The 13,562-nt window shown below is 39.0% G+C and overlaps 1 protein-coding gene across 3 annotated transcripts in view; it reads left to right on the forward strand.

Moving 5' to 3' along the window:
* Positions 1 to 13,562, forward strand: part of RSPRY1 (ring finger and SPRY domain containing 1) — a 49,034-nt gene that overhangs the window by 1,303 nt on the left and 34,169 nt on the right. The window contains exon 1 of one of the 3 annotated variants that reach the window (XM_049864056.1): positions 11,791 to 11,907. The exons of the other annotated variants lie outside the window; for them this stretch is intronic. The gene's annotated coding sequence lies outside the window, so the exon portion shown is untranslated. Of the gene's footprint in view, positions 1 to 11,790; positions 11,908 to 13,562 lie in introns of those variants that run through there. 3 annotated transcript variants of the gene reach the window in all.

Here is a 13,562-nt window from a genome sequence, read left to right on the forward strand (position 1 = left end):
CTCACCTACCATTTGCTGTCCTTATACAAGTGACTTACTCTCAATCTTTTTGAGTCTCTTTGTAAAATATGCAGTGCGTGAAAATATGAGCTACAGGCTGTATGGAAGCAAGGTATTGTGGTTCCACCACCAAACGGGTTGCTGTTGGGAATAAAATGAAGGCACTTTCTTAACTGTAAAGCAGTATATAGGATGGATGTAATAGATCAGTATTAATACAGTTGTTACTGATCACCTATGGAGTAGTGGGGAGCCATATTGTACTGAAAACTTTAAGGTTTGCAGCTCGTTAGGCTATATTATAATCTAAACCCATGATTTCAGCCTCTGTTTAGATGGGAGTGGAGGGATTTCCAGTTCTCAGAGTTTTAATTTACTTTGCCTGTCTGATGGTGCTGGCAGGAGTTGGCACTGTAATAAATCTTTTCCTTCAGTCAGTTTTTCCCTGACAGTTGAGATTTTCCTCTAGGTAATTTGATCTCAATATCATAAACCTTATCCCTTCTCTCTTCTATATTCATGGTCTTTGGATGTCTACGGATAGTGATTATCATGCTGCCTTCCTCAATTGTGATTTTGTGACTGAGACCATCTTTTTTTCTCCATGAGTATCATGCCTTGCTGTGGTAGCCCCATACCATAGATTACGAGGACATTGGCAATCGATCTTATATCTCTTCCACAATGGTTCTCTTTACTTCGTTTTTCCACCTTGTGTAGAGTTTGCATTTCCCGGGATGACATCTTGCTTTGTGGATCCCTCGACGAGGTTACAAGATACTTGTTTCCATATATGACATTCCCTTAATGTTTGGTTAGTGGCATTTGTTAGGGCTGGCTTTTCAAATATTGGCTAATTTATTTAGTGATTTTTTGTTTTAATAGTTGCTTTGGTTTTTTAGCAAAAAACTGACCTGCATTTATCATTTTTCTAGTCTTATATTCCATGGTCCTTAAAAAAAAAATCATTGGGGTGATTTTGATAGCTTTCTGATTTCTCAGGATACATGTTATCCCCGACCTACTGATCTAGTGTCTTTTTGTGCCCTGCTTTTTTGCTGGTTTCACAAACTCATTATTTCAGTTCCCTGTGATTATTTTTAAGGTATTGATTATAGGAAGTGTTCCAGCATACTCTATGTGGGCTTTTTCTACTTCGTCAGCAAGATAACTTCTCATTAAGTAAATTGGCCAAGTATTTAAGGGAAAATAAGAACTTAGCATCTTGTGTAATAATGTTATTCTATCGTGAACAGGAAAAAACAACTCTGAAGTATATTTTCGCAAGAGCTTAACAAAAAAATTATTGTTGTGCGTTTACAACAGTCTCTTTCAACTGAATGAGCTTAATTCAGCCTACCAAGAATTGTGTATGCTTTCCCAAATAATGAAGTAATTTGTTATAATGAAGTGAGAAGTCACTTTGCCATCTTTAACTTTCTTTGACATTCTAATATTTATATAGTTGGAGAAATTATTAGGACTTTTTTGAAATGGTAATCAGTATTATACTACTTCAAATTGGAAATTTTCTGTGTTTTGTGGTGGGGTCCTTTTAAAGTAGGATCTCATAGTCACCGAGTTGCAAAAGTAAGTGGAAGGTCAATAGGCACCATAGATGGGAACCACAGTGCAAGCAATAATCTACTTCAAAAGAGTTATTTGACTTAGCTTTTCTTCAGGCTTTTGGCATTTTGAAGGCATTTACCATTGAATTAGGGTCGTTCCCCATACCCCCATATTCAAATTAGATGATTGAAAAACAGAATAGTCAAGTGAATGCCAAAGAAATGAATGCCAAAACTTGAGCCACAACACTTAGGAGAAGACTCTTACAACTTTAAGGTGTGAAAGAATAAATATTTCCCCTTTGGTTTATTTATTCAGGAAGTCAGTTTTTGAAATCATTTTCTGGCCAACCTTTATGATTAACAAAAAAGTACGTATTTGTTATGTATTACTATAATGCCCAATCCAAAAGGAAATGTTTGCTGGTTATTATGTAAAAGCAATAACCGTGTGACAGATACAAGACTAAATCAGGTAAAAATACTTTGAGAAAATTTTACATTGTTCCTTTCCAAGGTTTTAAAAACTATAAATAATGTGAGATAGCAAGAAATTGATTCCCTAAATTTGTTAAGAAATAAATTCTGCAGGTAGCTTTCTTATTGCTAGAAATTACAGTTTCTAGACTTAATTTCATGAAACCTCTATACCTCGAATAAAAGTTTTGAAATACTTAGGAAGTTTATTATTACCTCTTAGTTTTGTTTTTCATTGTTAGTTTTTTCTTCCTCCCACCCCTCCCGCCAGTCCCCAAGAGTTAAGCTTCCGCCCCTGTAGTCCCTTCATGCAGTGGTTCTCAAAGTATGGTTCCTACCCCACCCCTCTTCATGGGAAATGCAGCTTCTTTTTTTTTAAGTTCCTATTGCTTTATCGTTATTCGTATATCTGTACATCTAAGGGCTACTTACCAAATGAATCATTAAGGATTTGCTAAAACATGGCATTCATAAACCAAAACTGCCACAATATTAGAGTTTACTGACATCTCTATTACATTTTCTCCCAGGAAATCTGTCCTGGGAAGCTTGGCACCAGTGCCCCTCACAGGTCATCTACAGAGTGCGGATTCCTGCAACATCCAGGAAGAGTGCTTAGTTTGTGGTGAATCATCAGTATTGTCTCAAATTGATCTTGGTTTTCCATTTTTACTCCACATTTACTCTTGTTTTTTTCATTAAAATTACTATTCAGCATCGTCTGATTTACAGGTGGTTGGTTAATCTTTCTGGAGTTCCTGAGTGGTGCTGACAGTTAATGCACTTGGCTGCTAATTGAAAGGTTAGCAGTTCAAGTTCACCCAGAGGCTCCTCAGAAGCAAGGCCTGGGCATCTAATTCCAAAAAACCAGTCAGTGAAACCCTACGTAGCACAATTTCTATGCTGACACACATGGGATTGCCACGAGTCAGGATCAACTCAGTGGCAACCGGTACTGGTGCCTCATCTTTCACTGCGTCAGCAGAAAGATTTGGACCAATAGTATTTTGGCTTATAAGTTAAGACATGAATGTGTTGCAGTACAAATATAAATTCTCCATTCCCTTTTGCTAATACTGGTATATATACAAAAAACAAAACCTTTTGCCATAACCGGGTATAGGACAGGGTAGAACTGCCCCATAGGGCTTCCAAGGTTGTAGATCTTTACGAAAGCAGACTGCCACATCTTTCTCCCATGGATATATCTACATAAACCAAACCTGTTGCCGACAAGTTGATTTTGACTCCTAGTGACACCCTAGGACGGAGTAGAACTGCCCCATAGAGCTTCTAAGAAGCGGCTGGTGAATGTGAACTGCCAGCCTTTTGGTTAGCAGCCGAGTTCTTAACCACTTTGCCACCAGGGCGCCTGTATACAACCACCTAAAAACTTGCTCATACAGAGGTACTTCAATATTACGAAGTTCCTTTCCACTGGAAAAATGGTGGAGTGAGAGGCCTCCTAGTGGACCTGATGCTTTACTAACTTCCATAGCACAAACTATCTCATGAGTAGGGAACTAAGTGTGTTGTCCCTTGCTGTCCTTCATCCCTAACACCAGCTTCCTTTACCAAGAGCATGAGGGACCTTATCTTTTTTTCATCTTTGCCCAGTGCCTGGCATAAGCATTGGATATGTGTTTATTGAATGATGGTGTCTCAGTTTTTTCAAAATAGTAAGTATTTTGAAAACATTTTCTGTTTACACAGATTTTTTAAGATAAATTGACTTAAAACATTTACTGAGTACCTTCTAGGTTCTAGGTGTACAACTGACTGTTTTCAGACACCATTTTAAATAGATCTTATTATGGAAAGTGTTGTTAGTTGTGCCCTCTATACATTTTGTTTGCTTTTCTTAGTAGCAAAGAGTTTGCTATAATAGAAAAATTCCCTTCCTTTAGGCTTGTGAATCATGTATGTGTTTGAATAACATGCCTATATGATTTCCTGCTGTTTGATCTCTTAGGGGGAAAATATCTCAAACGGTGTGGAGCACTACATTTATTTTTCTCCTCTGTACTGCAGCATCATAAGAACTTACCTCAGTTCTTTCTTAGTACTTCCTTTTTGGGTCCAAGGCAAATTTTTCAATCCTTGAAACCCTGGCGGCATAGTGGTTAAGTGCTATGGCTGCTAACCAGAAGGTCAACAGTTCAAGTCCACCAGGTGCTCCTTGGAAACTCTGTGGGGCAGTTCTACTTTGTCCTATAGGGTTGCTGTAAGTCAGAATCAACTTGACAGCAACCGGTTTGTTCGTTTGAGACTTTAGGCAGGGATTATTTGTTTTTCCTTTTTGACTGTTATTTGCTTCTGGAAATGCTTTACTCTCTCTCCAATCGAAGCTTTATTTTTAACATGTTTTTAACTGCTAGAAGGATTTGTCTTTTCTCCTTTGTGCTGTTTCAGGTCAGGACTGTCTTCTGTAATTATTTTTGCCATAAGCCTTACCTGACCAGAGATGCCACTGGTACTGATTTAATAAGCTCTCAACTTTTTTTTTTTTTTTTTTTTTAGGAGAAGTTTTTTTCCAGATACTCTTTTCCTAACAGTTCAACCAGAGAAATCAGCCAGTGCTTTTCTCAGCCCCCTTTGAGGTTATAATCCAGGGTATAATCTAGTGGCGTCACTGGGGTTGGTGTCAGCCAATGCCGTAACTCACGGCGTTACTACCCGCCCCCCCGTGGACCTCCTCCGGTACCAGACCATGCAGAATCCTTAGTGATTTTTTTGTGCTAATGTTGCTCATAAACCCTAGTCCCCGTATATCACTCCTTATTTGCCTTTAGTTACTACTGCGTTCTCAACGTTACGGATATAGAGCCTTTAGTTACTACTGCGTTCTCAACGTTACGGATATAGAGCCTTTAGTTACTACTGCGTTCTCAACGTTACGGATATAGAGCCTTTAGTTACTACTGCGTTCTCTACGTTACGGATATCGGTTCACAAACACTAATTACCGTAAGGTGGTAGGTCAAACATCAGTAAATTTGACCAAATCAGTGGCTAAAAACACTGGCAGCAATGAAAACAAGGGTGCTTGGAGAGAATGTGGACAAAATCACATGATTCGAAGCCTTGTAAGTATATTGATACATGCAAACTGGACTTACAAAAAATGCTTTTGTTACAACTAACTACAGGGATATTTTTATAAAAATAATAAATTCCTGCTGAAACACTGCACAAAAATTTTATAGACAGTCATTTTGGTGTCACCCCCTCTGACAGCATCACCTGGTGCAGTCTGTACCCCCCTAGTGATGCCACTGTACTGTGTGACTTAAGTCTCAAATGACTACAGCAAAGAGAGAAAAGCACATTCCTGAATAAACTGAATGCTTCAAAGGCCAGCATAGCAGGGGCAGTGGTTTGGGGACCATGGTTTCAGGTGACATCTAAGTCAATTGGCATAATAAAATCTATTAAGAAAACATTCTGCATCCCACTTTGGGGAGTGGCTTCTGGGGTCTTAAACACAACAAGTGGCCATGTAGGACACATCGATGGGTCTCAACCCACCTGGAGCAAAAGAGAATGAAGAACACCGGGGACACAAGGTAATTATGAGCCCAAGAGATAGAAAGGGCCACATAAATCAGAGACTGCATCGGCCTGAGACCAGAAGAGCTAGATAGTGCCCAGCTACTGCCCTGACAGGGAGCGCAATGGAGAGACCCTGAGAGAGCAGGAGAGCAGTGGGATGCAGACCCCAAATTCTCATAAAGAGACCAGACTTAAGGGTCTGAGACCAGAAGGACCCTGGAGGTCACGGTCCCCAAACCTTCTGTTAGCCTAAGACAGGAGCCATTCCCAAAGCCAAGTCTTCAGACGGGGATTGGACTGGGCTATGGGATAGGAAATGATACTGATGAAGAATGAGCTTCTTGGATCAAGTAGACACATGAGACTATGTTGGCATCTCCTGCCAGGAGGGGAGATGAGAGAGCAGAGGGGGTCAGAAGCTGGCCAAGTGGACATGAGGGTGGAGAGTGGAGGGAAGGAGTGTGCTGTCTCATTGAGGGGAGAGCAAATTGGGAGTATATAGCAAGGTGTATATAAATATTTGTATGAGAGACTTGATTTGTAAACTTTCACTTAAAGCACAATAAAAATTAAAAAAAAAAAAAAGAAAAGAAAAGCACAGCCACCTGCAGGTAGATAGTTCTGGATACCTGAGTTACAGGTAAAAAATAGCTTATCAAGGCTGCCTTTCCTTTTGGGGGAAAAAGTGAAATTCCAACAAAGTATTTCATGATCTTCCCTCTCTTTCCTCCCATTACAAAATGTCAGATGCTTTGGAGTCTAAAGCAGAAACATTCCTTTGAAAATATGTATAGGTAGTTTTTGTTTTAACTGGCGAGTGTACTCTTGTTATATTACCTACTCGTCTTATCTACTTATTGCAGTAGCAAATAATCTTACTGACCTTCAGGTTTTCCCAATTTAAACACAGTTGTCAGTAAGAAAATTAATGGTCTTTGGGATATCTTGCAGGATATTTTAAAAGTAAATATATTTCTAGATACTGTTCTCTGTCTTGATCAGGTATGCTGTTACACAGGTGTGCATAACTCAAACGGTGTCAAAACTCAGGACTTGTCTGCTTAAGATCTATATGTTATTTATAAATTTTACCTCAAAAAACAAATACTGAAGCCTAGTTCGTGATATGCATGCTGAATTATTTAGGAGAAGTATGCTGATGCCTGCAAATTTACTTTGAAATGATATAAATATATATATATTTTTTTTTTAATTAGATGGGTTGATGGTGGATAGAGACGTGGCTAGGCATGTGATAAAGCCAGTATAGTAAAATGTTAGTAGTAGAATAGGTGGTGGGTATATAAGTGGTCCCTGGAAAATTCAGCTTTGACGTATGTTTGAAATTTTCCATAATCAGACGTTGGAGGAAGAATGAGTGTAACTCTAGATGCTGTCACTTGTGAAACTCAGTCTTAGGGAAGAATGCAAGAACATTTTCTAATGAGAGAAATCATAAAAATTTCCAGTATGTTATACGTTGTTACTGTTCATGCTACGTGATTTAGCCTTTGAGGGAAGGTTGGAGAAAAATACTGCATCCACTACTTTGGAACGATGGGTTAAGTTGACAGCAGTAGTCATTTTGTGTCCAAAGTCGTTTTTTTCCCCCTTCGTGGTCTTTCATTTAACCAGCTTCTCTTTTCTTGGTAACATAACCCTAAAGTCTTCTTTCCAGGGAAAAGAAAGTGTTCTTTCTGTCACTGTGCCATATTATATTGAATGCAAACAGATATTTGAAGAGATGAATCATTAATTCCTGGACTGTTTGTTAGAGAGGGTTGGACTAGTGCATATGTTGGCCCGATGTTTCTGTGGTGAGCTGTTCATGGTGGTGGAGGTCTGTGTTTTGTACTCACAGTGAGTACCAAAACCTCACTGCTTTGACACTAAATTTACTGAGAGCCCAGAGTAGCTTTAAAAAATGTGAAATGTAAAAATCCGATTTTTAACAGATTTATTAATCAGATCAAAATTAATATAGCACTTCAGAGAAATATATTTGCAGAGCAAATATTTGATTATAATTATGTTCTTGCAGCAAAATGGTTATTAACAGTATAATGATTTTAATACCTTGCCATTTAGATTGCTTAGTCTTTCTACTAAGCAGTGGCATCCAGTGATAAAGTTATTATTAAACCAGTTAATGATCGCTACAGCCACAGATCTAATATAGTCGTGTGTATTTAAATTTTGTGACTTTTTTTCTGTCTTAAAATTGACCATCTGGTATGAAGCAGTCTTTATTTAAAAAAAAAAAAAAACTCTTGCAGTCCAGTCAATTCTGACTTATAGTGACCCTACGGGACAGAGTAGAAGTTCCCCATACGGTATCCAAGGAGCACCTGGTACATTTGAACTACTGACCTTTTGATTAGCGGCTGTAGCTCTTAAACTATTACGTCACCAGGGTTTCCGGTCTTTATAGTTAAGGTGAAATACATAGGTGTCTTAGTCATCTAGTGCTACTGTAACAGAAATACCACAAGTGGATGGCTTTAACAAAGAGAAGTTTATTCTCTTACAGTCCAGTAGGCTAGAAGTCCGAATTCAGAGCGCCAGCTCCAAGGGAAGGCTTTTTCTCTCTTTGAGCTCTGGAGGAAGGTCCTTGTCAACAGTCTTCCCTTGGTCTGGGAACATCTCAGCACAGGAACCTCAGGTCCAAAGGATGCACTCTGCTCCTAGTGCTGCTTTCTTGGTGGTATGAGGTACCCAAGTCTCTCTGCTCACTGCTGTCTTTTATATCTCAAAAGAGATTGGCTTAAGACACTACCTAATCTTGTGGACCTCATCTTACTACATCATAGTGATAGGATTTACAACATATAGGGAAATCACATCAAAAGATAAAATGGTAGGCAATCATACAATCAGACAAGGGAATCATGACCTAGCCAAGTTGACAGATATTTTGGGGGGACACAATTCAATCCATGACAATAGGTATACAGATATGTTGCCTTTATGTAATCTCTAGTCTAAATTGTTTTCCATTCCATTCAGTCTGTCAGCCCTTGGATGATGTTACCCATAAGAAGAGTATCATCTAAGTTCATTAGGATGCTTCATGGGGTGGATCTGGTGGGAAATATACGGCACTTTTTTTTTTTTTTTTTTAATGTACTGTATATAGTCAAAGGAAACGCTGGTGGCGTAGTGGTTAAGTGCTATGGCTGCTAACCAAAGAGTTGGCAGTTCGAATCCGCCAGATGCTCCTTGGAAACTCTATGGGGCAGTTCTACTCTGTCCTATAGGGTAGCTATGAGTCAGAATCGACTCGACGGCACTGGGTTTGGTTTTTGGTTTGGTATATAGTCAATAGTGGATGCTAGCTATATTCTAATAGTTATTTTGGCTGTCTTCCCTGAAGGACTATGTTCGTAGATAGTCACTGCTCATTTTTCTAGAATGAGGAGCACTTTTGAGCACAGAAGAATCACCCTTTAATACGATCTTCATAGTGCTTGATTTACCCCTTCATGTCTATTGTGCCAGGTCCTGTGTTAGGCTCTCTGATTAGGTGCAGTGGTTTCCAGACCTGGCTGCCATCAGAGTCACCTGAGGAGCTTTTAATAAAACACATGCTTGGAATGCACCCTAGAAATTTTGATTCTGGCTATTTGGAGTGAGACCAGAGGTTTGCATTTTAATAAATACCCTAAGCAATTCTCATGCCACCTATGGGGTGATTAAGCTGCAATTCGAGGTTCTTAGTCTAAAAGTATAGATAAGTATAAATAAAAATATAGATAAGTAAAAATTATTCCAGCACAGGGTAGATGAATTCTGTAAGAGGCTATGTGCTTTAGTGCTTTTAACTCAGGTTTTACTCCAGAGGCCCCACCTCCCAGATTAGTTACTTCCGAGTAGCTGTGTGTTCATTTTATAATAATACCTTAAATTTTTGGATCCGGTTTAAGTGTTGGCCATTTTGCTACATTTTACTTGCCTGTGCTATTTTATTTAATCCTCACAGTGGGACTGTGAGGTAAGTACTATTACTCTCTTTTTTAAAGTGTTAATTAGGATTAATTAGGAAGCGTAATAGTAAATATTGCAGGTTTGGGCCTTGTGTCGGGCCTGTCTGCCTGCAGAGCCCGCGCACTGTGCCGCAGGGGGTGTCTCACACCCTGTACAAGGGCTGTAGGCTTTGTGTTACGGTCTTAAAACTATGTTCGCTGGAATGGGGGGCCACATAATGCATTCTTTAAATGAAATAAAGCTGTCTACAGTGTAATGGTTGAGCTTCATCACCCAAACTTTTGCCTGCAGTACTCTCAGCTTCTCCTCTGACAAAAGCATCGTGAGTGATTATCCTTTCCAAATGAAAAGCTACACACTTTTAGTGCTGAATAAATCTGAAAAATGTTGTACTCTGTTTAGGTCCCCCCTCCCCCCACCTTTGGCTTTATAACCCTCTAGGGTACTCTGTGTGCTTAGTTCAGAAGTCCCTTAAAGGTTGCACCTCTTGTTTTTCCCTGTGTTTCAGTAGTCTCTATGAAACCCCTCAAGGCTTCCTCTGCCTAATTAACCTCTTCTTTACACCTGGTCTTTATAGCATGTCCTTTAAAAAAAAAAAAAAGGACTTGGCTTGAAAATATCTGAAAAACTTTTTTTTAAACTCCATTTCCGTCTCTGATGAATTTTATATTTGACATCATTTTCTGGGTCACTTAAGGAAAAAATAGAAACCTCTTAGGGAAGAAACTGACTACACTTGAGTTCAATTTAGAAATAGGAAAAAGCCCTAATTTTTGTTTTGTCATCTCCAAATTTAGTCATATTTAAAAAAAAACCCTGCATATATTAGATATCTTCCAATCACTTTGAAAGTGTACTAAATGGAAATCTGCATAGATTAATTATTCTACATTCAGTTTATATGTTGTTGAAAAATGTGAATAAAGTTCAAGAATTTGAGATCCAACAAACTTTATAACTTACTGCTTTCCTCACAAGCACTCCCAGCATTGTTTCCTTGTTAATTCTAAGTATCTTTACAAGTATTGACATTAAACTCTGTAGGATCCATTGTTCTCTCCCCTTCAAGGCTTTGTTTTCTGGGACTTAATCTCACCTTGAAATTCTCAAATCATTACCAATTATCTTAATACCTTGTTGATCTCCTTCCTCAGAAATGCCTTCCCCAACTTAATGTGTCAGGTTGGACTGAATCTCCTATTTGCATCAGGAGCCTCATCCCAACTTCCTTGCTGATTGGGTGGAAAGGCCCCAGGGCATTAGAGAAGCCAATGGAATTCCTTTCTGTTCTGTAACATTGACACTATCCCCTGGCCCCTATCATTAAGGAAAAGCAGTTTGGAGTTAAGAGACCGTGACCACAGGAGACAAAGCATTCCCAACAGAGTTCCCTTCCTTCCAGCATTCCCGAAGTATTAGTTGGTTTAGCCACAAGTTTTTATAGCATAGCAATTGAGAAACTATGATAATCCACAGTATGGATTTCTATACAGCTTTTGAACAGGATGAAGTAGCTCTGTATATAAAACCCACGGCTGTCAAGTCGATGCTCAGTCACAGCGACCCTATAGGATAGAGTAGAACTGCTCCCTAGGGTTACCAAGGCTGTAAATCTTTACGGAAGCAGACTGCCACATCTGTCTCCCACAGAGGAGCTTGGTGGGTTCGAACCACTGACAGTTCAGTTAGCAGCTGAGCTCTTAACTACTACGTGACCAGGGCTCCTTCGTTCTATATGTACTGATACAGAAAATGTGTTGTTAAGTAAAAAATGCAAATCACAGAACAATACTTATGCCATCATCCTAGTCAGACTGAAAAAAAAAAACTAATTTGTAAATGCATACCACAGTGTGAAGTCCTGGTGGTGCAGTGGATAAGAGCTTAGGCTGCTAATCAAAAGGCCGGCAGTTCGAATCCACCAACCGCTCCTCGGAAACCCCATGGGGCAGTTCTACTCTGTCCTATGGGGTTGCTGTGAGTCAGAATCGACTCGTCAATGGGTAATATAGACAGCGTGGAAGCAGACACACGAATCTTTTAACGGGTTGCCTCTGGGAAAGAAAGTGGATTTAGTTCAGTAGAGCATGGGGTGGGGGGGAGCTTTCATTTTCAGAAGTCAAATGCTGTAGACTTGTGCAGCGTGTGTGTTTTCAGAATCAATGTGCATTCTTTATTTTTTATAACAGGTTAAAAAAAAATAATAGTTTAGGCAAAGGATTGAGAGGATGTGCACTACTGGCATATCAGCTGGGCTGCCACCCAGTGTCAAACCTGCCAGAAAACCTTGGATTCTTTACTTCCTCTCATCTGAATCATCTCAACGGTACGGAAAGGCTCTGTGCACTTTCTTTGAGAAGGGCCTGAGCATAGCATCTCCTTAATATTGCTTTTTGGTCTTAGAAACGCATAATTTATAAGATCAATAGAAATTTATACCAGGGACCCTTAAAAGGAGTTATTTCTGATTTCTGTCTGCCCTGGCCTCTGCATTAATGGGAGTGGCATTACTTCAATTCTTTGCTGTTTTAGAAAGTGTTCTCTTTTAAAAAGCCATTTCCAGCTGAGTCCTTGCAACTCTCACCTATACTTCAGTCACATCCTTTAAAATACAGCCCTCGAATTTTGAAGACAGCCTGCCCGGTTTTTGGGAACCAAGAACATCTGTGGTATTACTTGGCTCAGCCATTGCTGTGTTGGTAGTCTAGGGAGGGAGATAATGTCTGTCACCGTTCCTTTCTGCTCTCTTTTTTCTCCTCTCTTCCCTCCCCTCCCCTTTCTTCTTTCATATCCCATCCCCTTGCCTCCGCCCATATAGATTATATATGTGTGTGTGTGTGTAAAGTCTATCTTTATCTGTCTCTTTTTATTCTGTTTTTGCCCTGTGAACGGTAATTAAACTGGGCAAATACTGAGAAGAATTTGCTGCAAATCTGTGCAGAATAATGGAGGTAATATTTCTCTTGTTGCTAATCCCAGTGAATTATAAATTTTATTTATATCTATTCCTGAGCCAGTGCTCAGCATTTGAGAAATTAAATTGTAAATAGCCAAATGTTGAGTCGGGACTACCATCCCCATACCTGTCTCCTGCTTCCAAATCTTTTCTTCTTTCCTGAACCTAATTAGAATATCTCAGTTTAATGAAGAGCTGGTTCTATCATTAGGTTTTTTTTTTTTATGATAAGCATATTTTGTGAGATGAGAATGGCCATCTTTGGATTCCTGGAGGGCAGGAACTGTGCATTGCTCATTGTTATTCTCCCAGCCAGGCCTAGTGTGGTGCCTGGCACAAGGTGCTTAGTATTTGCAAAGACAACTGTTGAATCCTTTTTCTTAACTTTGTAGCAGACATGTTGTATAAGGAAACTGATCATTGTGAAGATGTAACTTTGTGATATAAATTTGCCTTTCCCAAAACAGAGTCTTCTTCACATAACAAAAAAACTTTGTAACTACTTGTGTGATTTCTGTAAATTCTCCAGTCTCCAGTTGCGAAATCTGTGCTGTTTAGGTAATATAAGTGGAACACTCTATTCTTTTCTTCTTCTTCATTATCAAATTGGTACTGTCACATTTAGATCATAACTTTTAACAACAAGCATCTGTTATTAGATATTTTATTTGAAGCATATTAAATGTTCCTATACATTTAAATTAAAAAGAGAGAATTCTTTTTTTATTCACAAGAGGAGCCCTTGAAAAAATTGTGTACATTCTTCTGGTATATTCCTGTATAGATAGGAAGAACTATACATACGGCTTTTTAAAAATCAGTTGTAACGCTGTGGTTCTCAGCAGGGATATGGTTTGGCATTCAACCTTAAAATACAGTGATAAAAAGGAATTATTGATTGTCATTCTGTTATCCAAAGATGCCTTTTTGAGTTAGAAACCTATAAAAGTAACCGAGGATGACTCTTCATTGTAATCCTAGTATTTATAAAATCAAAGTAGGAAAGTTTGAGTAATTGAGTGGCC

Source organism: Elephas maximus, chromosome 21, assembly GCF_024166365.1.
Source record: "Elephas maximus indicus isolate mEleMax1 chromosome 21, mEleMax1 primary haplotype, whole genome shotgun sequence".
NCBI lineage: Eukaryota > Metazoa > Chordata > Mammalia > Proboscidea > Elephantidae > Elephas > Elephas maximus.